At 38.3% G+C, this 27,210-nt stretch overlaps 1 protein-coding gene across 2 annotated transcripts in view; it reads right to left on the bottom strand.

The window, feature by feature from the left end:
- Window positions 1-27,210, bottom strand: part of LOC148223386 (uncharacterized) — a 106,189-nt gene that overhangs the window by 31,446 nt on the left and 47,533 nt on the right. The window contains exon 2 of one of the 2 annotated variants that reach the window (XM_088167440.1): window positions 14,477-14,595. The exons of the other annotated variant lie outside the window; for it this stretch is intronic. The gene's annotated coding sequence lies outside the window, so the exon portion shown is untranslated. The remainder of the gene's footprint in view (window positions 1-14,476; window positions 14,596-27,210) is intronic. 2 annotated transcript variants of the gene reach the window in all.

Raw genomic sequence — 27,210 nt, 5'->3', positions numbered from 1 at the left:
TTAAATAACCATAATATAAATACAAACCTTGTCTTCACTTTCTTTTTTCAATGAAGCAAGAGAAACCCTATAATGAATTCAAAAATGTAATTTTCTTGCTAGAGACCTAAATCCTGAAAGGGACAATCGTGACAGAGAGCCCAAAAAAGGAGGCATTCCCCTCAAAAGAATCAAATGTCTTTTAAATCACTAGTGCTTTGATAAGACTGGCTGGTAATGCAGTTGTAAGAGAAGTTGCCCTGCACCTTGCACTTTTATTATCTTATTTCTGTATTTTGCACATATTGATACCTGAGACTTTTCAATTTCAGTTTCAATTTCTAGAGACCTCAAATCCCTTAGGCTTTCTAGAGGATAAAATATAGAGTGATGTTTTTTACATTATGAGTTTTTCTGAGTACTCCTGCCAGTAAGAACACTCATTTGCTAGCAAATCAAGATTCAGATTTTGCAGTTAGCATATCAGCCCAAAATTTCAGGATCTAGGCACCTGTTTCCTTATCATTTCTTAAAAGTGTTGTCTCTTTTCACCCACAGACATAACTGTTTCCCTATTTCCATCATCATATCACAGTCAAGCTGCTGCACAGACAGGCTGCAAGATTCACCTGATTGCTTCACAATGCTGTTAAAAAGGGTATTCACACTCTGTCTATTGTCATCTCTCAGGAGAAGTATTTTTTATACAAAAAACCGTTTTGTTAGTAAGGAGGAAGAACCATATTCAGAGAGGGTTTCAGGCCACCATGGTGCACAAATATCCATGTTTCCTTCTACTGCCTTCAATTTATGATTCTTTATTAAACCCATCTGATGAGCCCACATGACTTAGGGTTGAAGGGCTACTAATGAAGGTTTTGTCAACCTGCTTGGGAATCATCTAATTAAGAGGTATCTACTTCAAATGTAAATCATATCCCTGTTGGGTTATCTCTGAACTCTTCACAATATGGCATCTGCACTGATGCACAAAAACAGTAGCATAGCTGACAGTTGTAACAGATCCTATTTTGAATAGATCGTATGACCTCCTGCATAACTCGCTCTAGGTGACTCTGCCTGGGAATTTGGATTAGGTGATCTTCAGAGGTTCCTTCCAATCCTATTGACTCTGTGATTCTCTGCCCATCTCTCCAACCTGTCAGGGTCCTTCTGAAGGGCAGCACAGAACTGTGAGGTATGGGGCGTTCCTCCCAACTTTGTGACATCAGCAAAGTTACTGAGGAGGTATATGCCCCTTCATCCAAGTTATCGATGAATAAATTAAACAACACTGGCTTTAATATTGGACTTGCTAAAACTCCCAGCCTAAAATCTGTTTTCTGTCAGGAGTACATAAATGCACTATGTGGAGGTAATATGTGAGGAGTCATTCTTTTCATCCAATGCAACCAGTTCAAAGCTTTCCCACAGCCTTCAAACAATTCACATTTCACAGGACAGTCCAATGGAGAACATCACACACTTGTGCCCTTGGCTGCATAGTGATTGTTCAGCATCTTCATCTCTGCAGTTATCTTATATGCATGAGAATGCTATTTTTCCAACTATCTGCATAATGTCTTGTCTTTTCAACAGAGTAAAAAAAAATCCTCAGGAGACATGGGAAATACTATTAAAATGATTCCTACAGATCATCTCCTTCTCTATTACTTTTGCTCCCTCCCCAAACTAGGTGGGGATGGATTTGAATTCTCTTTGTGGAGTACTGAGGAGGAGATTACATACACAGTGCCCACTGCTTCTGCCAAAGCAACTGTGTGACTTTAGCTGGCTTTGAGTCTTAAATTTTGACACGTTGTGTCATGCTCAGAGTCCTTGTTCTTACTGCATGATGAAGCATCATGCTGAACTTTTACCACTAAGCATATCTGTAGCTGGGTGGTGGGATTAGGCAATAAAAAGCACAAACTTCATTCTTCACTCCCCTTCTCCTATAAGGATTTCTATTCTTCTGTATGGGCATGAGTCCATATGCATATGGGTGACTTCAGAGCAGATGTCTCTGGAATGAGGATCCCCCCAGGTATGCAAGTGCACACCAGTGAAAGCAGTGTTTAAAGTAACCTGTGGGTTTGGGCCAGGGATTCTTCTTGCCACTCCTTGTCTATTTCCTCAGCATTCAGCAGAGTTGTGATTTCTCTTGGCTTGGTACCTGTTTCTATGCCATGAAGCATACACCAAACACTGTCCTCCTTAGCATCCACTTCGAAATTAAGAGGATAATTAACAGGGAAAATGAAGAGAGTTTGTTTAGACATATCAGCAATAGATTCCGGGGTACCAAGCAGCTTTTGGCTAAATTGTTCTTTGCCTGTCTCCTTTAGTACCTTTTAGTCTGCACTGAGCACCTTCATCATACTTTGGCAGTTGCTCAGGAATCTGAGTCATTTTCAAACACTAAATATTATTATTAAATAGCAAGTCCTATCTATGCTAACACTCCTCATTATAATCCTTAAGAAGACCTGAGTATTTGTAAACTTCAGAAATGAGATACCTAGAACTGTTGGATCAACCTCTTCCATCAGCCCAACCACAAGAGATTTTTCTCCAATATTTTCAGGTAGTTAAACCACTCCAGAAAGCCTTGTGAGCAACAGACAATTTTGAATAAAGAATAATGCCATGTATGTATGGGCCTAGTGAAGTACTACCAGATACTTCTCATAGTCACACCTGTGAAAGTCCTCCCCATTTTTTCAATCCAGAAAATTGTAAATTTCATGACACAGGGGGATTACTGAAACCTAGAAAGATTGAGAAATTGTTATCTCTGCCAGTTCTCACACAAGACCCTATTAATGCAGATTAATGTCGTGATAAGCCATTTGTTAACAGCAGTAATTGACCAATTGTGAGAAAATATGCTGTATTTAATGAATAATGTCAGAAAGAGTGCACAGAAACTTGCTGGCATTGCTATTCATATTTTTGCTGTCTGTGGTAATGAATATTGCTAAATGGTTGCTTCTAACGGCAATTTGCTATCAGAGCCCATTACCCCATGAAACAGCAGAACTGCACTCTGATAAACTACATAAAAACAGGAGTTCAAAGTAAACTCAGAAGTTTTCTCTACAGCAACCTGTTGTTCCCCAAAGGCTAAAATTTCATACATGATCTCCCTTGCAAGGAGATTCACTGGTCGAACAGAAGAGCTAGCTTTTTCAAACAGTCCAGCAATTCCTCTCTATTAAGCAAGACTAGAAACAAGATCTTTGGGGCTCTGTGCTCTCTTTTCTTGAGTCTCTGAAAGTGCTAAAACATAATGTGGAGAGGAAGAAGGAAGAGGTAAGTATTTCTGTTAAAAACTCCCCAATAATTGTCCTATCTCCAAAAGATAAAATTTCCTTTCAAGCTTGTCCCCAAAACCTAACAAAACGTGCTCCAAAAGATTTTCATTACTTTTATACTCCCTCCCATTCTGACATTTTCCCCGCAATTGAATGCAACATACTAAAAAGCATTCAGAATTCCTTTCATTGCTTTCTTATCACTTTTCTCTGCTCCTATCTGACAGTACATCTTTTTGGAGGTAGAAGTCTTGAAATGCCATTGAGAAAGAAAAAAGTATAAACAAAATACAAACCCTCCAGTGGTTTGCTTCCACTAATAAAAAGCAAGGACAATAGAGAGGAAGATAAAAAAAATGTTATGCTACTAATAGAACATCTCTAGTTTTAAAAACTAAATGAAACTTTTAAGTTTGAGGAAAGTTTTGCAAATACACTTTAAAAACTAGCATCAACTTTTGGTACTACAAAGACTGTAGTGGCTCTAGAAACAGTCAAAACCAAGCTAGGGCTATGAAAGCGTGTCAGTAGGCAGTGCTCAAGCAGTAGCCAATCTAGGTAAGGACTCTTAGCTTGTCAATTTTGCAATATTTATATAAGAAAAAATTAATTTCTTCAGATATTCCTAATGAAATAAGATTATCACAACTCCCATCAATAGAGCAGGAATTAAATACTTTATGCCAAAGAATGAAATATCATCATTCCATACTTTTACTGAAATTTGATAACAAAAATCAGCTTCAGCTTCCCTTTGCCTCCTTTTTTGCAACAATTCTGGAAACAAAATTAATGTCTCATGAGATTCACTGGATTCCAAGAAAGAATTGAGGATTTCTTTTAGAGTATGCTTATCAAGAAATGTGCAGTGGTATACATGTGGAAATATGGCTCCAAATTAAGACAGTTTAATTCAAGCAAAAAAACTACTCAGCATAATTACAGCCTAAATTAAACAAACCAATGTTCCCCAGTTAAACTCTAAAAAGTACTTGCTTTAAAATACTTGATTCTGGAGGCATTGCTAATAAATCTTAATATTTCCCAAGGAATAATGAATGGCTTATAATTTAATTTTTATTGAGCTATTACAAAGTCCTATTCTAATTAAATCAGGGCATCAATACCAATTCCTCTAAATCAAGATCTGAAAATATAAATAATACATTAAAATAAGTAAATAGATATCATTGTGTTGCTCTGAAAAAGGCAAGCCAAGAACACAGAGCAGGAACTAAGGAATTTAGAACTAGAGGGAACTTCTGTATGCCTGTCTGTCTCATGTAGATTTGTTCAATATTTTATAATTTCCTCTTCATGTAAGTTTAAGGGTTGACAGCTAAGGTGCCTTCTTTGACCAAAGGGCTTGTGAGAGAACCTTTTCCCTGGGGATGAGATGAAATAAAAGATAGAGAGAGATGAGAGAGGAACATCAGACAAAAGAGCTGCCTCCAAGGGCTCCTCTCTCCATCCTGACAGACCTTCTTCCTGCTGCACCAGGAGTCAGAGACAAAACTCCAACTGCAGTGGGAAAGTGACAGACAGAGCAGGATCTTAGATGTGTGAATATCACATTTTAGGTGTGGGCATGGCAAAGTTTAATGGATTGATCACATGAAAAATAAACATGGAGACTTGTGAATCTTCCTCTTTTCTCTGCAAGATATTAATATTTTTTTTCCTTTATTAGAATTATCTCTAGGGACCTCATTCAAGCTGGAGATCCACTCTATTAATTATTTATATGGAGAAAATCCTGGAATATTTTACAATTTAAGAACACTAGGTTGAAAAAAGCAAGAAAAAAGTGGTTTTGTCACATTTTGGGTATCAGTTAATGTCAGAAGATTCCCAGCAGTAGCTCTGGTATTTGCTCGTCCACCTCCCAACAGAAAAATAAGGCATGCTAATTGTATAAATGGAATGTGAAGGGTAAAAAGTTAGAAGAAATCATCCAAGCTCACATGAGAAGCTGTGGAGATAGCAGTAAGTAAATCCCACTATAATAGCACTAGTTCTTTAGGGCTTCAGAAATACCTCCCTTTCAGGAACAGTTTGGCTTTCATGTTCATTAGAGTGTGCCAGTGAGGCCAAATACTGAATCTGAGTATCTGGTCAGATATACTAAGATTAGGAATCCCAATGGGAAATGATGCTGTGTATTCAAGTAACAGGAGATGCTAAAATATTCTGTCCTGAAATGAAGCAACAAACATAACAAAATAATTAATAAAAAGGAAAACACACTAAGACTATTTGAACGAATATTTTTCTCTAACTATTGGCCATTCTTGGTACATAAAAAGCCAAAAACAATGGTGTCAGTGCATGAACAAGAGACTATGAAAGCTAACTGCAGCAAAGGAGGGGGGAGAGTCCCTGCTCACCATTCAATGTGTCATTGCTCTGTAAATACAAAGTGGGCCACATTCATGTTAGGGTAGAAGTGGAGTGCCCTTCTTCAGAAATATCTGGTGGGTTGAGCCTGTTTTTTACCTTTTATATACATATTTTTTTGGCTTTGGATTTCTGAAGTAAGTTCCAAAAGCTTCTGCAATATTCTATGTTTGAACTGTATTTGCCTTGGTCTGAATGCCAGCACATTTCTTGGTATTAATTCTGCCTGTTTATTCTATGTAGATTTGTTCATCCAGTTGGCTTAGTATGTTACAAGGTTACTGACAATTGGGGCTTTTTTATTTAATATTATTAGGTTTTTTATCTCTACAAGTCTCACTTAACAAAACTTTCACCCTTATTTTAAAATGCACAGAGCAATATCCACCAATCATTACAGGATCTAGAAGTGACCATGCAGACACCATGGAATAAGTTTAATGAAGGAAATGTATTCTTCCAGTGTGGAACTTTCTATCACATTTTGTCTTCTTTTAGAAGAAAAATGTTTCTGGCCCTTTCCAAAGTCATGTTCTCTGGTAAATTACAGGATGAACACACACATGCACAAGCTCACTGACAAATAGTCAGCTTTAAAAAAATAAATCACCTTTGTGTCTAAACACAAGGTACTCCCACAAGAAATAAGAACTAACCCCAGATGCCAGTAAAATCAGAAGCAGGTATCAGAGCAACAGCTGTTCACAAAAGGCTTCCCAGACTGCACAACTTCACAGGCACATAAGGCACCTCCCTCAGCAACTGCAGAGTAAGGATCCAAAGTCACTGAAAAAACCCCACCCCAAATATGCTGGTTAGTATGGCGTAGGTGTCTACACCTCCTTATCTCCTGGCTTGTCCCTTCACACCCCGGGTGCTGCATCTGAAATAAATCTGTGGTGAAGTGGGGAACCCAAAGCACTATGAAGGAGAAGAGAGTGCTCTTTCCCAAGGGACACCAAGCAGAAAATATTCACCCATAGCTGCTGGCATGCAGCATCACATTTCTCTTCCTTTCCCATGACCCTGTACCGGTTGCTGAGGTAGCCAGGCAACAGCACACAGAACCAACCATTTGTTACACACCGTCAAAGATGAGGAAGAAGAGAGCCCATGGGAACTATGCAGCAAATGTAAAGCTCACACCGAGTGTATGAGACTGGCTAAGCTAGACCTAAGAAGTGTGGGAAAAGGCCAGCTGAAAGGTATTCTAACCCCAAAAGACATAGGAAAGGTGTAAGGGAACGTATTGCAGACAACTCATCCCAAAAGTATTGTTGTGGGAACAAAAAGAATTCATTAAAAGCATTTTAAAACATTTTAAAGGTTATTCAGGAAGAAATTTGAACATTTTTAATAGTTCTTGTAAAAAGGGAATAAAAATCAAGTGGTCAGCCTGCTTTTAAATTATGAGGAAGGAACCATGGGTGGTATTGTTCAAGTTCTCTCACACTGCAGAACACTCAGGTATGGGAAGCACATCAGGGTTACAGCTTTTGCTCCCCTCTCGATGTAGGGCTTATGCTGACGGCTGTGAAGTGTGTGGGCTTGAGGCAGGTTTGCTCCCTAGACTTTTACAGACTAAATGTCTCTTACCAAGTTGTGTGAGAACTGGATGAATTCACTGACCCTGGTGATACATTCCTATTCTATGAATCTGTTTCTTCCTGCAGGGTTGATGAAGATCAAATTCAACATTTACAAGGATAATTGCATAAAAGGTAGAACAAGATTTATCACGTCTGGCCATCACATTAAACATGCTTCTGCTATTTTACCTACATACCACAAGCATGACTTCTTTTGTATTTCTAGTTATTCTGAGTTCCATAATAAATGTCAGGGTTAATACAAAGCAGGCATGTAATACATCCTGAGGTTTCTCCAGGTGGGTTTTGAGGTGTTAATGTCAGAATGCTCTATTTATCATACATCTCATAAATAATTGTATACGCTGCATTGTAAACCCTAAAGGGAAATTCAGCTCTTATAAAGAAACTACAAAAAAACTCATGTTTGGAAAATCAACCCATCCATATACACTTCTTTCCTCATAAAATCTCCCAGACATTTTCTAATGTGTTTTAATTACAAACTTCTATTCGGGAAAGAAGTGGTTTGTACATTACACAATATACAGAAAATAGCCACCCACAGAAATTTCTTTTCCCTCTAGACTGAGAGTTTTTCAAATGCTTGCCAGCAGGTTAAAAAATATTTATTATAAAGTCAATTTAAATAGTGCCACATATAGTTATTTCAGTCTAGTCTCTTACAGCATAAACATTTTTTGCCAGGACAATAGTGCTTAAAACAAATATTCCTGTGTGCTCCATCTACTTTGCACCCTCACTCCTGCAAAATTTCACTTGCAATAGTCTCAATGTGTTCAGCTCTTATTAATAAAAAAAATTTCAAAAAAATAGATACGCATTTCCATGGAGGATCTATCTGTCACATTATGCTTCTTGCTTCTCTTCAGTAATACTGTCCTTGGAGATGGCACCTGGACAATTTCCCAAGTCCCTAAGAGGTGTTTCTATTTAACTGCAGCAGGAAACACAGACAGAAACAAATTCCAGGTCTTCACTGGAGCTGCCCCAACCCAAGTTTGTCCCCAGCTCTGCTCTGCAGCAGCTCGCAGCCCCTGCCCATCATGAGGTACAGCTGCACACCCAGGCACTGCCTGCCCAGCTCAGCCACTGGGACAGGTGCTTCTGCTTTTTCCTTTCCATCAAGTAAATTCGAGTTCCAAACAGATGGACACATAATACAAGAAGGCAAACAACTGTAAAGCAATCTAAGGATGGTGACCCATTAACATGACCATCCCCTTCGAACATGCCCTTCATGATTTCCCTGCTACAGAACAGCACAAGTTCTACTTATAAGCTACATTTAACCTTTATGAGGCAAGCTTATACCATTATGTCATCTTGCTAAACAAAGGAGGAGCAATTTTGCAGCTGGAGAAACTGAAGCACTGAAAAGCAATGCAATCCATCATAAAGCAAGATCCTGTTGGAAAGACTGGATTCTTCCTTGTTTTTTCACTCTCCCCTCCTGCACTGCTACATGTAACACAGAACAAGAAAACTACCATGAATATAAGAACAGGGAAAATTTAATCTTACTTCAGCCATGTCTCTAAAACATGAGGAATGGGAAAGTTATATATTAGGCAGAATGGAAACCTGCATCTAAGAAAATCAATTTCATTTATCAGGCTTCATAAATCAAAATGCTCCCATACACAGAATTTTTCTATTCAAACTCACTGATTCATTGCTATGAAGCTTGATATAATTAATATCATTATTAGTTGTGCTGCTAAGTCCAGATGGACTAAACTTGGTTTCAGAAGTGGAGGAAAATAATTTTTTTAAAAAATATTTTTCTAACGGTTGTGAGTTTTGGATACCTCCTACTTTGCACAATTCTTGAGATAGATTCTCAGGTTCAAAATACAACTTTCCATGAACATGTAAGTGAAGGAGAGCACCTCACTGCATCCCCTTTTTACACAGGATAGATATTAAAATTATTTAGCTCTTTGCCACACTGTAAGGTCATGTGGACCCTCGTCTTCAAAAAACTTATTCAGTAAGCACCCCTGCTCTTACAGTTGCTCCTCTAACCTCCTGCTTACAAAATCAAAAATCTACATGAACAGCAAAGATCTAAAAGCATTTTCTTCATTTATGGTTAAACATTCGTGCTTCATATGACTAGCATTTATTACTTTGCTTATGTGCAAACGCTCGGTAATGTAGAGATAGGTGGGTCTGTCTTATCAGCTGACACTCTATCAAGGTGACACTACCAAGGATACTTGCAGTATTTAATAATATTATCCTGCTGAAAGCCTTTAGGGGCTCTGATTCATGGAGCAGAGGAGGAAACTGAATTATATGAGAGAACCTCAAATATAAGGAGTGCTAGTGCAGTAAACCCCTCCTTCATGGCACGGTACAGCTGCATCTGCCAAACCTCACACCAAGTCAAATCAGAGCCATACATACCTCAGAGGGCTACAGCCTAAGCTATCAGAGGGACTCAGGGCAGCATTACAGTCCATGGAAAGGATAACTTAGTGCAGACCACTACTTCTGACAGGCATCACTACCACGAGCATCATAATTTTTCCCCCAGGGACAGAAGAGATGCTGTTTTTAAAACCAACAGAATACAGCTGAATGTTTTAAGCCACACACTAGATTTTTAGTGATAAGAGCAGATTTTTAGACATGACATATGAAAGAGGCATTTATGATCACTCATTAAAAAAAACATGTAGCACCTCAGGAATACATGCGAAAGTATTCTCCAGCTCACCCACAACCACCAGTTCCATTCTATTGAAGAACAGAGACCTTCTAAGGCTATTAGTGAACAATTACTTTCTTTGAGCTGTTATTTTGATTCTGAAACAGAGTTTTTGAGCAGCATAAAAAATTAGTTCACTCAGAATGCAGTATGTCAGACATACTGTTATCTTGAATGTTTTTCATCTCCCAGCTCTGTATAAGATATGCAGTATCATCTACTTTTTTTTGAGCAATCACATATGGACCCTGATCTCTATGCACAGTACAGAAGCGGCAGTGAGAAACTGCAGGTTCCAAGGAATTAATGCAGTAAGCCTAACATTCTACTGTTTTTAAAATTTATTTTTAGTCTTAGCTAAGTCTATTATATGTTCTTAAATTGAAACCAATACATTTTATTTAATTTTAATCTTTATCTGAACTCAGTCCAAACCTCTTCTATCTTTCCAAAAATGCTTTTATGTTAGTAGGTATGATACCTCATCCATACATCAGAACTAACAAGTACTGCACTACATATTGAGCCAATAAAGCACACAGCTGACAAGTACTGACATTAAATATCAGCAGAACTGCAGGAGACATGAGCGCCTGGACTCTAGTGGCAATGATTTCTAATAGCAGAAACCTTCTTAGCATCGTGCCTCATTACTTTAATACTTTGTGTGAAGTATTATATCCATTATAGGTAGAGGATGACATGTTTCATTAACAGCTCTAAGACAAAAAGCACTTAACTTCTCATTACTCTGAAGAGAGTCATATTCTAGCACTAAACTTAAGAGCCACTTACAAGGCATTCAGCACGTCATGCTGTCTTGTAGACACTTGCATTGAATTTAGTCCTCACTTCTGCTCACAGCAAGGATGATGCATTAAACACTTTCACTATTGTAAACTGTCATGGAAGAAGAGTCATTAATTTACTGGGAGATAAGAACATTTTGCCTCCCCTCCTTTCTACCCATTACTTTATCCCATTCTTGTTTCTTGAACTGATTTAGGGAATCTATAAAGTCTTTCATTGAAGCACCTGGGTTTTTTTGCATGAAAGATGTCCTTCCATTCCAGACAGAAAAATTTCAGGAAAATACATAAATACTTCTTAAGAAAATGAAAAATAACACTTTTGGAGAGTTGTGCTTACTTTTTGCCAAGCTACATGCAAAAGCAGATGATCAAACAAAAATTCATGTTTTCTTGTGTCACAGGGTAGCTATTCTAAAACTGGAGACAGTTTAGAAAAAGGCAAGCCCTTAAACAAAAACGATAATAATAATAATAATAATAATAATAATAATAATAATAATAATAGAACAAACTTATTTTACTGCACTTATTGGCAAGAAGAAAAGAATTGGCAGGTAAGAAGCATGAAAATTCCTTTTCTCCCCTACAGAACATTATGCTTTAGAATAAATGTAGGCCAATTGTTTCATTTTCTAATCTTGTTCTATTTTCTGACAACATCCTGAAGATTTGATTCCTGTACCCTTTACTTGCATTGTGAAGCATTTTACTTTGCGATTACTTCCAGTCAAATTCAGAGAAGCTCTTTTTAAAGTGATTGCTAGCCTGATTATGGATGACAAAACTCAATCTGTATCTTGCCAAGGTCATCAGAGAGGAAAAAAAGTGATTTGGCAAACCTGTCTTTGTTTGTTTGTTTGCTACCTCTGAGAAGCACAGAATCAATTAGGGAAAGAAAACAAAATATCTGGTTCTTAGTTGAAGCTAGAACAATCTAGATGACAGACCTGCATCCTGACTGCAGCTGTCCTCCAGCAGTTGTACATGCCCAGACTCCAGATTACATCTTTCCATGTCCCAGTGCATTAGGTGGCTGTGGGTTGGTAAAGGGTTTGGACCACACCTTCCATACCCAGAGACACATACAGACTCTTACCGAGACTGTCAGAGCTGTGACTCTAACCTGTTGAACTTAATGCAGTACAGCCATTCTTTTTACTAACGTTGTGTTCATTGCACCAAATGCTCCCTCTTCTACCCTTGTATCACCATCCAAACTACCTTAACACCTGAGGCAACTTCAGGTCATTTCCATAGGCTCTTCAGCTTCTGTTCACATAATATGAAAAAGCTTCAATAAAAGAGAAAACCAAAATTTACAGTCCTAATAAAAGTTTATTTCCTTATCAGCAGCAATAGCTACTATATTTTCAGCTGTCCAATAAGTTACAGACTTCCTTACTCATTAGCTCAAGAAACAGACCAACTCCTTTGAGCTCAGGCATAGTAAATCATGAACTATAGAGCTTCTCATCACTTCTAAGCTACGTAACCTGAATTCTCTCTTCAGTTAAAACAGCTTCCTTGTTACCTCTGATATTTTTTCACCTCAGTTCTTACCTTCTTTGTTCCTTTCTCATCAATTCAGAAAGCATTCTGTTTTCTAAACTACCTCCTACTTTTCTAGCCATCATTCACTGTGCAGGTATGCTCTGATGACAGAGACTGAAAACATGACGTATTCCAGTATCATCAAAATACTTTGCATTTTTTGAAGTCTCCTTTTCTAACCATACGTGACCTGAAATAGGAAAAATGGAATTCTAGTATTTCAGTCCTCTAGATAGACAAAAAAGGCTTGAAAGACTGTAAAGAAGTGCAGGATACGGGAAGAGAAAAAAAGGAGCACTGCCTTGGGGTTGAGGGGAGAACAATTCAACTGGATTTACTCTATTGGATGTACTGTTCTTCCAGAAACTGTACATGAATGACTGAAAAATGTAAGAAGGAATATAATACCACAAGTTCCAAACAGCAAAGCTTGATTAATTTATAAAGATTTTTTTTTTCTTAATATTGTATCTATTTAAATTTCTTCATAAACATTAAAGAAAGTGGAGATAGCAATAAGGTGTCAGGTAAAATAAGAATTGGCTAACAAGCAATCGGAAAGAGCTCTCAAGAATAATATTCCATTTTCCTCACCAGTATGTTGAAGGGATATGAAAGGTCCTCATTTTACTTCATTGCTATCTATCTAATTTTATCATCCTGCCAATGTCAAAGAATCACTTCATTTTTTTTTAGAAATTACAGCTATTGATTTCTCCCTTTTTCCTGTCCTTGTAGGAGAAATATGACTTATGAAGGGTTTCTCTGTTTGGTTTGGGCTTTGTTATTTTTGAAAGAAAACTTCTCATTCTTCCCTCCTATTTCTTCCTGTCTGTATTCCAAAGAGACTAGAATGAAAACCAAGAAGAAAGAGACACAGACAGGCCTAGTCTTTCTAAGCCCAACCACCATAGTAAAGAACATCCTTGGTGGTTTCCTTACTCTACATGAAAAAGGGCACAGACAAAGCTCACATGCCTTTTGCAGACACAGTGCACATAACTGAATCCCCACAGTCACATCAGACAAAATTTATTTGTACAGCAGGAATCACATCATCAGCCTAGGGAAAAAGGGATCATTTGAGAATGAAATAAAGCTAAACCTCTGGATCACAACAAATAAATGAGATTACCCTGTAGTTCCAATCTCACCACCCAAATACAGCTGTTACATACTCTTTAATTACTAATGAGAACTCCTGGTCCCATGGAGGAAGCTGTTCAACCTGTTCATGGCTCATCTAAGGAACACAGCAGTACAAATACTGATTCACTCTCTCTGCTTAGTGGAAACGTCCACAGACAAAGAAAGGCTGGCTACTGTGCATAATCAGAATTCATTTTGGTACAATTTCTCTTTTCTACTCTCCTAGTTTGATTAACATATCCTGATTTCAAACTATTTTTAACAAAGTAATTTTTATTCAATCAAAGGGCAAATGCTTTTTCAAGAATGTCAGTCATCTAAATTATCCATCATTTTATAGTTTCCTGACAAGTCTCAAGAGACTCTACCATAGAAATAAAATCTACAGCTGAATTAACTTAGACTGCTTTATAGGCACCTGCTATTATGGCAGTGCACCAAATCTCGAAGATCGTTGAAGGCTGTGGTCCTTAGCACTAACTTTAGCTTTTGCAACAATTATCCATAGCACATGAGAATACTGGTACCTGAATTTAACTTCTGTTGAATCTACATAAAGCTGAAAGGATTCTAATACTATCAGTGAAATTATTTTGCATTTACAAGGGTAGAATTGAAATAAAAACAATCTTAGAAAGGATAAGAAAATATTTTTTATTTTAAAAATGGGATAAATGGGTGAATTTGAAAACACATAGATGGCCAGTCAAGTGTTTGTGTTTTTATTGAATTGTTCTGAGCATGAAATAGCAAGAACATCTCATTTCTCAAATTCAGGCTCTCCTGAGAGTCCAAAACCACCACTGCCAGCCAAGATTTCTTGCTTGGCTGATGGTTACCAATCATGACACTTGCTGGTACTCTGTGTTGTGAAAAATTCAGGGATGCCGAGTTGCTCAGTGACAAACTATGGAGAGTAAAATGAGATCTGACATTGTTGCTTACCTGTTTTTGCTTCACAGCAGAATTAATAAGCAGGATCTCTCTGTTAAGCCTCGGGATTACTGAGAAGAGATCTGAATCAAAATGCCCTCATAATACTCCCAGTGTTTGCACCACTCCAGCTGAAAGGAAGAAAGCAAAGAGGGTCTTTGCTTAAAATTGCTCAGGAGCATAAACTAATTGTCCAATTGCTGTAAATAAAACATTTGACTGAATCTAGGACAATGCTGTTTACTTCTAAGTCACAGAATTGGAAAAAAAATAACTTTCTTCTCTGGGAAAGAAGGAACTGAAGGTAACAGCCACTTTCTGCTAGATCCAGCTATGCCACTGTAGAAGGAAGTGGTTACCATGTTCTGCTCCACATCTTACTGAGAGTCAAAAACATCTACAGAGATGTCAGCTGAACCCTTTGACACTTTTAATTTGTTCAGACAAAATCACATTTTGGGCCTGGTTTGAGTTGACCTGCATGGATTCAGCTGACCTGCATATCCTGGATTAGAGAGCACTTTCAGCACCTACTCTAAAGGAAGTTGATAAGAGTGCTTGATAGACTGAGGTTAAGCTCCAAAATGGTTCATGTCTCCTTAGGCTAAGAGCATTTGAAGAGGAGGAATCTTGATTTACACCTGATGTAGCTGTGGGGAATCAGTTGTGTATACCAGTGCTGCAGCCTGTTCACATCCTATACTGGGCTCTCTTTCCAGTAAGGTTAAGTAAGGTTAAGAAGGCCCTAGAGTGCATTCTTCATAATGTTACTTGACCTTAGAAACATCAGCAGAGAAACTAGAGCAATGGAGCACAGATGAGTCAGTATCTTTTTATACAGCCATACCTAGATCCAGAAAATTATGTCTATGCAAGGGCTCGGAGCAAAAGGCCAAGAACTTGCAGTCCAACCTAAGAGTGAGCAGCCAGGCCACTGCTGGAGTTTTTTTCTGGGGCAGTTACAAGTCTCAGGACTTTTATAACACAAAGGGGTTTTGCAAAGAAAAGACTGGCATGAACTGAATCCTAGTCAAAGCAAGTCTGTACAGCTATTGACCGATAACACTGATAACCATGCAGAGGAGTCTGGCCTTGTGAGCCTCTTGCATTAAGGATTTTTCTTTATCTCGGAAATATTTATGTTGACTTCACATTCTTAAAGAGAGGAATTTAGGGACTAGAGTCATTAAAACACACTTAAATTTAAAAATGCAAATCCCTGTAGTGTCTTGAGTTTTGGCAACACAAAACAATTGTTTCTTCCCTTTATTTGCATAACAAAGACACCAAATCCCTCTTTTCTCTAAGCCCATAGGGAGGGTTTCCAATGCACTTGAGGCACAGCATATTTATCCAGTCAGGGGGAGAAGAGGAGGGCATTTATACTGCTAAGCTTTCTATAGCACAAGAGTGTGGTAGTAGGCACTTACTTTCTTTAAATCAAAAATGAAAAGGGTATGCTAGTAAAAAGCCTAAGCTTTACAAAATCGAAATGCAGTTCTATAAACTTTAAAGTGCACCTGTGATTACCAAGCATGAGTAATAGCTCATTGCTAAAGACCACTAAAACTTTCCCTGAAGGGCATCAATTTATCTGCATGAAAAATTTTCTCTACAGCATTAGAAACTGAGTATTACTCATGTACAAGACTGAGAAATCTTAAGCAAAAACAAGTGTCAGCCATTAAGTTGACAATTTTCATTTTACTGCCGCAGAGGCAAACGGAGTCACACACACACCACAAAAAATCTGGCATAAAGAATGAAAAATAAATGAGATTTATAACCCACATTCAGTTTCACTGATCTTTTCATGGTTGTAAATTTGCAGCCTGTTGTATCTAGGAAATCCATGTAGTGTCTAAAAAACAGGAGTGTAACAGTTACTGGACCAACTTTGCCACTTGATATTAAAGACATTTTGGTTAGGTTAAAAGTACTTTCAGTAGTAATAAAAATTGTCTTTATATAGTATTTTCAATTTTTTTTTTTAATTTTTACTCTAAATTTTTATTCCTTGCTTTTTTTCTTTTTATGGTAAGAAGGAGATGCACCTATCGTTAGCTGTTTTAATACTTGCAGTCTTTGTAGGAACACCACTGAGCAGTAGCCTGAGAAGGCTGACTTTGTACTATGTATTTACTCCCATGTAAGAGATGCTGTACACTCTCTTGTTAACATTTAGTTACCTAGGAGTTCTCAGCCTCATAGAAAATAACCTGCTGCTGAAGAAAAACTGTGTGCAAGATGACATTCTCAAATTTTTATCTTTATGAACCCTGAGTTGGACAAAGATGTTTTTCAGTCTTGGAAGAGTCTATAACAAGTTAAGCTGTTTTACCACATACATTAAACTTTATGAGTTACCAGAATTAGTACATGATTGTGCAGGGAGGTTCTCATGGTTTACCCAAAGCCAGCAGCCAAGTTCCAAACAGCTGTTCACTCACTCCCTCACCAGAGTGATTGGGGACGGAATAAGAAGGGTAAAAGCTGGAGAACTCGTGGGTTGAGATAAAAACAGTTTAATATGAAAAGCAAATACCAGGCCCACAAGCAAAACAAAACAAGGAATTAATTCTCTGCTTCCTATGGCAGGCAGGTGTTCAGCAGTCTCCAGGAGAGCAGGGCCCCATCACATGTAACAATGACTTGGGGAGACAAATGCCATCACTCCAAACATCCGTCCCCTCCTCCTCCTTCCCCTCCCTTTCTATACTGAGCATGATATCACATGGTCTGGAATATCCCTTTGGGCACTTAGGGTCACCTGTCTTGGCTGTGTCTCCTCCCAACATCCCCTGCATCCCCAACTTCATCACCCGCTCAGCAGTACAGAGAGCAGAAAAGGCCTTGGCTCTGTGTAAGCTCTGCTCAGCAATAACAAAAACATATCTCTCTATTATGAACCCAGCAGTCTGTCACACAGGTGGAATATTTCTTTAGGTTGAAGAAATGAATTTGAGTCATTCTTAGAAGTAAATATTTTATGCCAAACAACATTCACAGAAAAGCCCCATACCAGAGACTCAGCCAAGTGCATTTTGAATTTTCCATGTTAAAATTGAAAACATTTCCTGATCTATTTTTATTCTGACACAGTAAAACTGGTGACCTGAAAGTCAGCTTGGTTGGTTTTTTTCCTCTTCAGTTATGACCTGTTCTGTGCTCCTGGGATACTCATAAAGGAGATCAAGGAGGAGGGATGAAGTATCATTCCTGCAGCTGCAGGAGTACTGAGCTGAGAAAAAAAATGCTTTCAAGACCATTCTTGACCCAGATTCATCCCCAGCTCTGTCAGCTTCTCATAGACTAGATTTGAGGAAGAACTGTGATTGTGATGGCAAAAATGACTCTCAGACTTACTTTGATCAGTGGAACCCTCAAGCAGCCTTTATAATGCAACAGTGAAACATGAAATATTTACATCTTTAAAATAAATGACAGTTTCCTGTTTCCTGCCATGAGTCAGATCATCAGAAATGGCAACACTTCGTAGAGGCAAGATCAGGCAGGTTCTGCAAAAGGTAGAGGAACTTGCTACCTATCATCAGGCCAGAAGGCCATTCCACATGTCTACCAGTGAAAGCACCGTTAAAGCTCATATATAACAAATAACTAAAAGCCTTTTATTTTTCATGGGACTGTACACAAAGTACATAAGAGTAACAAATATTTAGCAGTAAAGTGCATTCTTAAGTGCTTCTCTGCTAATGTTTCAAACCCACTGAATTTTAGCCTGGCAGTACAGCTAGATTCCTTACTACATGTCATGCCAACATCCCACAGTGCTGTTGCTTCAGTCAATAAAATGCTTAAATTAAGATTATAAATGAAATAATATTCAAAGGTATTCAAGGGTAGGTGACAGTAAATATAACAACAACTGAATTTCAATCTCTTCATTTAATTTTGTTGCTTTTGCCTACTAAATTAGTCTAAAGACATAATGAAAAATGACATGGTTTCTTGAAATGTATCTGAATAGTTCTGACTTGTGACACTCAAAAATAGCATTAGCACATGTTCCCTTCATAAGTTCACAGCTTATGATAATATGAAAAATAAAATCATAAGACCATATGAGAGTTACTGAAAAAAATGAAGCAAAAGGAGAAATATCAGCTTCCCATTGGCAGAAAATAAATAATTAAGTAAAAAAGACAAAGTTGTAAAAGCCACTGCCTACATACTTCTGATATACCACCTGCTCTGACAATAACTTTTAGACGTCTCCATATCCTATAGGATCTTACTCTCCAAGGTAACTTCTCTTCTTTCTCTGGACTATACACACCCTTAAAATTTTCTGTACAGCACTGCATGCATGCTCGTATTAGAGCATGGTACTAATAATGCCAGGGTCATGAGTTCAATCTCCATATAGGTCATTCGCTTAGCACTTGGACTCAGTGATCCTTGTGGGTCCCTTCCAACTGGGAATATTCTGTAACTCTGTGGAAATGGTGTTTACACTATTAATGGTGTCTACACAAAGAGCAAAACGGTCCTCAGTGGCTTAGTCAACCTTCTTTTAAATTGAGAAAAAATCTATAGAAGGATGAAGAATATACAACAGGAGAGTTTTGGAGTATTTTCTATTGTATTAAGTCCCTGCGTTTTCTATCACAGAATCACAGAATTATAGAATTGCCTCGGTTGTAAGGGACCTTAAGCATCAACTAGTTCCAGCTCGCCACTGTGGGCAGGGACATCTTTCACTCGACCAGGTTGCTCAGAACCCCATCCATTCTGGCCTTGAACACTTCCAGGGATGGGACATCCATCTCTTCTTTGGGCAGGTCTGTTCCAGTGCTTCAACATCTTCACAGTAAAAAATTTATCCCTAATACCTAATCTAAACCTACTCTCAGTTTGAAACCATTCCACCTTGTTCTGTCACTACATGCTCTTGTAAACAGTACCTCTCCATCTTTCTTGTAGGCTCCCTTCAGGTACTGGAAGGTTTCAATTATGTCACCAGAAACCTTCTTTTACAGGCTGAACAAATACAGTTCTCTTAGCCTTTCATGCGGTGTTTTTTCCCTGCAACATTTCACCTTCGTCCCATCTCACAGTCTTCAACTGAAATTGCAAGAAATCTCTCTTAATGCAAAAATTTCACAAAAAACTCAGCTGAACCAAAAAAAATCAAAACATATTGGACTTTGGATATTTATCCTGATTTGCACTTGCTTAAAATCATTTGATATTTTCTCATTGAAGGTATTTCCTTACAGTAGGATTTTCTAACAACCTTTTTGTTCCAGGGAATAAGGGCTATTTTCTTTTATATGCTCTTTAATACCCAGCTTCTATACTGAATATATGAAAATTTTTGTGAACTTCAAGTACTCATAAATTTTTAATTCAAAGATGTATAGTAAGTAAATAAAGGATGTCTGACTGTAGGACCCTGAGTAATCACACCATCTCCTATTTGCTTGAAAAAGATCCTTCTCGGATATTTCTATTTGCTTGAATACAGCCATGTCAACAGGAACAACGTGAAACTCCAGTTCTTTGAGGTGGTCCTACATCACACAGGAAGTTCATATGCTGATGTCTTCTGAGAGGCTCATCACATAGACTGCATTGGCAGAATGATGGCAGCAGCCCTTGATTCTGTCAAAATTTTCCATGCAGATCTGTGGGACAGAACACTTTCCCTGCAGACTGAGAGCTGTGAGACATTAAGGCATACTGTTAGGTCAGCTTTCTAAATTTTACATCTAGGTAATTTTCACAGATAAACTACTTTTCTGCCTTCTCCATCCATGATAGCCCTTTTATAATCTCTTTCAATATTGATTATCTGTCGTTGGACTTAAAGTACAAGTAGAAGAGAAAACTGGTCAAGTTTAGGCAGCCTCTAAATCCTTTGTGGATATCAGCTTCAATGACCTTTGCATTATTTATTTCACTTACATATGCTAATGATCTTAAAACACTATTCAAACTGATCAATGACCCAAACATAAGACTATCTTTAGCCAGCTGCTGCAGCGCTGTATAACAGCACGCAGCAACCATTTTAAGGTGCAATACATTAAAGAGAAGTGGCTACTACAGGCTACTCAAATGAGAACACATGGAGATTTTACTTCCCTGACCTATAGCAGTAACATTCAATCTAACTGCAGTGTTCTCCTCCTTCTCCCATGGCTTCACTTGGCAACATGTAGAGGTGAGGCTAAGATTGTGTCTCCAGCTATACAGTGTCCAACCAGCACAGCTGTAGTCTTGGTTCTCTGCCCTCCCTGACAAAGCATAAACCCTTACTAAAGTACCAGAGATTCAAGCTGTTAAGTGCAGTCTGGCAGCAACCCATTCTACTACAAATTTTGGCTCTCCTTACCTCTCACAGTATCTCTCTCCAGGGCACACCACAGCCACGGGAAGTGGCAGAAGTCGAAGCTCAGTAAGTGTAAGAATCTAAATTGCTCACGCTAGTACAGTTGATGCTATATCCAACATAGGCAAAACAGTCTCATGTCCTTTGGTCAGCACCTGTTCTGCCTAGTGTCTTGAACTGGCTCCAAGAATGGTTTTATGCTCCAAGAATAAACCCTTGACACAGAGAACATCCAATTTCTTACAAATGCTGATATTCAGCTGTATTGTATCTGCAGCCTGGTACTGCTGACAGCCAAGCAGGCAGATGTCCTTTCTACTTACAATTGTCTTCACATAAAATTAAAAGCTCAGATAGCTATAAGTTTGCTTACATTTTTAAAAGTCACTTTCAAGCTTGGTTGACAGCTCCAGCTAGAGACTAAACACTTCTATCCACTGGGTAGGTAAAATATAGCCAGTTGCAATGCTGTCTCTCCAGTGAGATGGAGTCAATTCTGTAGATGACAGAGGAGTTCGTAACATTTAGTTTATTCTGTCTTGTCTCTCAGGTGGCAGTCAGCCAGGGCACCAGCAGTGATATCTTCTCCTGCCTTCTAGTAGCTCAAAAATTGAGCAATGAGCACTAGTGACCTGGACCACATTTGAACTAGAATTCTATGTGGTACAAAAAGTCTCCATAGCTGTGAGCAGTTCCTTGTCCTACCTACAGCTAAAAACCAATCTATCCTGAAAGTTTACCTGAGCTGTGCATTGTCCTGATTTTTCCTCACAAGCTGACAGCAAAACTTTTACACACACAGAATTAAAGCACAGTATACATGCAGAAGTATGGAATTTCCTTAACCATCTACAGAAGTATCCTATCACTAGCAAATACTCAGACCTTTGCAAAAAGAAAAGGAAAAAAAAAAGAAAAAGTAAAATAAACAAGCATGGTCCTATTATAGACATATAATAACCACTTAGAACTCCTCTTGTCAAGTAGCTTATATGACAAATTGCTTTGGCTCCTCATCTGCCTTCAAATCAGATGTGTGAGAGGACATCAACTCAGAAAAATGCTGGCCAACCTCACTGTTCTCATAAGTATTTTGCAATTTCTTCATTCACCATCCTGTATTTCACAGGAAGTGACTGAAAACAAAATCACAAAGAAAGTCAAAAGGAAGAACTAAAAAATAACTCCACTTTCAAAAGTTATTCCAAGGTCAGACCAGGTATAACTTAAGCCTTACCCAGAAAACATAGAATTCCAGTACAAGAAGATGCCGAAGATTTTTTTGCAGTTTTACCTCAGAGCTTGCCACGCTGCTGCAACAAGAAAGAATACTTAATAAAATACTTGCTCTTATAGACAATTTGTTCTGGCCTGGCTAAATAAGAGGTGAGTGTGTTATTTAGAACAGTGACAATTATACTTCTTCAGTAATTAAACTCTGTTGTTTTTAAAACTTTTGAATGACGAATTACAGGTGTGATCTCCAGAGAGAAGTGTATAATCCCTTGCTATGCTGCAGAGTGCCCCAGGAGCACCATATTGCTGAAAATGCTGCAGGCACCAACTGAGACAGCTGCCAGGTGTTCTTGGGGCTCAGGGCACTCCAACGATACAACCACCTGTCTAGCAATAGTTGGATTCAATGCCAAAAAGATTTCTTTACATTCACTCATGTGTTGAAACAGCATCCATAACATATTTCACCATTCCAAGTAAGAATCCCCAGAAAAATCAACTACAAGTAAAAAAATACATGTACACATTAAGAGAGAGATTTCTCTGGCACAATTGAGAGCTGCTCTCTTAATACAAAAGTGCAATATCAGATTAGGATTTGGCCCATCCAATTTGAATTCTATAATACATGCATTCTTTAAAATTAAATACTTAACTGTCAGCTCCATCTAACTGCCTCATTACTGTTCATTCATTTCCTGTCAGCACCACAAAAATAGTTAGAAGAAGGATTTTCCATAAGAAGAGAGCTCACAATGGAAAGGGGAGGTTTCCATATGGAAAAGGGAGAGCATATTGGCAGCAGAGAGATGAGTGCAGGGGAAGCAGATCAGTCCACTCAGTACTCAGGTACAGGATCAAACAGCAGAAAAAGAAACTATACCTGGGGAAATGAGACTTAGGTTTTAAGAGTGTGGGTAGCTATTTAAGTAGTTTAAGTTAAAGGGGACATTATGTACCAGGAAAGACAAATTTCATGTTCCCTGTGTCTTCTGAGTGTAAAAAAGGTCCCTAAGAAGCCAATTCTCAACAGCATAAGGAGACTATACTAATGCTCTAACCTCTAACTCAGTATTATCACATCTAGAAATCTCCTCTGTGCCCTAGCAGAAGAAAGCCTCACAGGCAGTATTACGTCATTGAAAGCAGCACTGAAAACTACCCACTTGGCATGCAATGAATAGGGCCTTCTTTTCCTGCCTTTCTTATGCTACAGGCTGTGAGACAGTCTGACCATCTGAATTTCAGAGCAGCTTCAGCATGGAAAAAGGCAGCCTAAAGCCGTAACACCTGCCTGCCTGTACTAGTAGTCATAGTAATCCCTTATAGTACCCCCCACCCCCACGCTGGAAGGAACACCAGTGCTGTCCCCCTTCTCTTTTCAGAAGAGAACAGTCAGCAACAGAGAGTCAGCTTGAGAGTGAGAGGACTTCAGAGCTTAATGCTCAGCTCCTGCTGAACCCCAACTGACCTCCTTTGCTGTTCGGTGTTCAGAGAACTGGGGAGAGAGAACTTGTCAATGGCAAACCAAACTGGAATCACTCACACTAACCAATCCTGGTGCTATGCCTTCTAGTCTTGGTCCTTCCCTTCTAGAAGGGCATTTACCTCTGTCCTGTGTTTCACAAGGGCAGTGGATTCATGTATTTTTAAGAAAGAAAAAGTAGCTTACAGCCACATTCCTACTGCACAGTGAAGTGCAGTCCCTTCTGATACTAAGCAGCCTTGCAATGGTTTTGCCTTATACCCAGCCTGGAGAAGTGCCATCCATCAGGTTCACTGTATTAAACTCAGTATAGCATGTGAATAATTGTAGACCTTTAAACCACCAGTCTGCTGCAAAATTTGGTCATCTTGTATGGATGTCTACAAAGTTTATGTATATATGCAAATCAAGCTATCACAAGAACAGACGTCAAAATAAACAGTGGAAATACAATTGATGACACACAACTATAGCAACCCTTTGTTTCTCTCTTCCTAAGTACTGACTACAAGAGTAACTATTAAATTTCAACCATCACTGTATCTTGATTTGATAATAGCACTTTTCTGCATTGTGAGAGTTTAAAAATGGGTAAATAACTCAATTATGTCTGATTATGAGACTAATATTATTGATTTTCTGACTAGCAAGGATACTAGAGGGAATTCTCTTGATCCAGAGAAATCAGCATCCAATGACACAAAGTCATGTATTGGCAGAAGCACCATAAAGATGTTTCACATAAAAGCCCATAGTCTAGCCAGCTTCAGAAATCCAAGCTGAAATCCAACTATATCACGCTGATAGCAACTCTTCCAGTAAGTACGACACAGTAGCACACAGTCATTACATATTGTTATTGTACAATGTTTTCATATATAGCTTGTTTCTGTCTACATTGCCAAGAATCTAATTGTAGTAAGTGGCTACCATATTACTAGCATGAGTAAGACCCTGTTTTTCTAGGGCTCGATTTTTTCAAAATAATGACTGCAAATCAGATTCTAATGCTTACCACTTATTCTAAAGCTGTCACTATATGCCTACATAAGCAGACTTCCAAGGGGTTTCATGGTGCAATAGATATGCCAAATGTTGAGTATCATTCCTCTTCGGCATGTCTTCATAGGGAGAGTTCTTGGGAAATACCTACTCAAATAGTCAGGAAGAAATGGATAGAAGGTGACGGAACATCTCAAACGTAAACCACTGCACTTTATATATAAGCATTTTCATTGTAGCATTTTGGCCTATATTATTCTCCACCTTAAGTGCCCATTTAAATTGCATTTTCAGCTTCCCACAGAACTGTGTGGAAACTTTTGTGTGTCTCACATGGTTCTTCCTCCTTTTCCAAAATTTATCTTTTCCCCACATTAACACAAAGAACTCACTTTCTGTTAATTGCTCAGTAAAAGAGAGTACCTTGGGGCTTTATTAAGTAAGATTTCTGAGAGACTGAACCACGTGTGACCTAAATTGGCTACATAAGTGATTTCTGGAGGGCACAGAGCAGCATTCACAAACATAATCGTCTTTCACCTTGATGTTAATTATATACTTTGCCATTCAAAATAAGTAATGGCCATGAGCTAAAGCATTTATAAAGTAAACATGTCAGGAAAGCAAGATACGGGAGAACTAATTAAAATAGTAAATTCAGCACTATTAAAAATGCCTTTTCTTTTTACTCTCAATATCTTGTGTGGCCTAAACAGAAAACAACCACTGGTCTCTAAAAGGAAGGCAGCAAATTTTCAGCTCCCTAGGTTGCTTTGTTTAAAAATAAAACTACAATGCACAGGTATTTTCCTCAGAATACGAAAATAAATGGGCCTTCCTGGTTAACAACAATTTGATGAGATAGAAGTGCGTCAGGTCTCATAAAATATATTTCCCCTAGGAAAAAAGTGTTTTACACAACCTGTGATTTTTACATTTCATTTTCTGCTTGGGTTTTTTCTTCTCTTTTTTAAATCAAGGATACTTAAACAAAAACAGGATCTTTATTTCTGAACTGTGCTCTACTTCAAGTCAGTATGATCCATTTTTGAGAAAGATTTTCTGTAGGATTTGTTGCATACTGTTTAAGGGACGACTGTAAGAACCCAACAAAAATCACCATGATCCAGAAAGCAAAATTTCTGACACAAAGAGATGGCAACCAGAATCTACTGACTGCCAACAGCAATTAATGATGAGTTTAGAAAAGCATGTTCCACACCTGGCCAACTTTAAAGCACTAGCTCAGCTGAGACAAAAGTACTAGATTTTACAAACAGATTTTTGAGGCATTTAAGAAAGATCATAAAGAAGATGCTTGAAAAAAATTGGAGTTTTTTTTGCTTTAAATTGTCATCTGCCACACTGTTAACAGGATGCAGTACAGTTGAGGATACAGAGCAGAGATACTTCAGGTTTTTCCTGTAATTTCAAGCTTTGAAACCACTCTGCTCACCTCCTACTGGATAGCCCACCTCAGCCCCTCAGAAGTCCCACTGGGGCATTGCCTCTGAACCCAGGCTGTGCTCTCTCCTACAGTGTCTCCTACATCAAAATTCAGTGTGAACAATTCTGTTTCTCATTTGACTGAGGTTTCCATTTTCACTCTTCTCCATCCACCATTTTGTTTACCTGATGCCTAAATGCTAAGTCCCCAGTGCTCCTCTGTAAGCCCATAAAAAACCAAACTAAAGTATAAAATAGATGTCTGTAGCTTCAGAAAAATACATGACAGATTTATAGAAGATTAATCCACTGAAACGTTCAGTACCTGGGACAATATTTTGGGGAAGTTTATTTTGTTCATCTTTATGCTTTCTTTCTAAACCAGTGCCGATGAATTGTGTTAAAGCAGACTGATGACACAAATAATCCTTTGATCTGAGCTAGCAGGGCTGCTCTTATGCACTGTCTGTACAATACCTCCTTTCTCTGTTCACTCTTTTATGTTTCTTTATAAAAGCTAAGACTAAGCTTCTTGCAAAACAATTTTATTGATATCTGACATACTTTATAAACTAAGTAATATTTCATAAGCCTGTAACATCACCCATGTGAATCATACTGGATATTTGTTACAAGTAGAATAGATTAAATTAATACTACAAGTATCATTGTGAAGCACTTTCTTTAAGATTACAATACTAAAGTTTAGACAAAGAATTTCTCACCTCCTTCAGGATATTAACTGCAGACCAAAAGGAATGATGAGGGCATGGATAAGCACACAGTAGAATAAAAAAAGTATAAGGAAAATTTTTAAGCCTCTTTTATGTCATTCTTTTCACTGATCAAGTTTATTTTTTTTTTTCCTTTATAGGATACAGTTTAATTCTTAACTCAAACCTCTAGAAAGTATTAGAGTCTCCCTGTACTGGGCATTGGTGAGACTGGTACCACTCACAACAAGGACATGGAAGTTCTTAAGTGTGTCCAAAACAGAGCAACAAAGCTGGTGAAGGGTCTGGGGCACAAGTCTGATGAAGAGCAGCTGAGGAGCTGGGAGTGTTTAGCCAGGAGAAAAGGAGGCTCAGGGGTGGCCTTATCACTTTCTACAGCTGAGTGAAAGGAGGCTGTAGCCAGGGAAGTCAACCTTTGCAGGATCTTGCCAAAAAAACTGCTAACTTGTAGCACATGACAAACATTTCAGAGATGACTCTAAGCCAG

This window comes from Sturnus vulgaris, chromosome 6 (assembly GCF_052056855.1).
Source record: "Sturnus vulgaris isolate bStuVul1 chromosome 6, bStuVul1.hap1, whole genome shotgun sequence".
Taxonomy (NCBI): domain Eukaryota; kingdom Metazoa; phylum Chordata; class Aves; order Passeriformes; family Sturnidae; genus Sturnus; species Sturnus vulgaris.
Note: the sequence above shows the minus strand (reverse complement) of the source record. Positions and strands in the feature narration are given on the sequence as shown.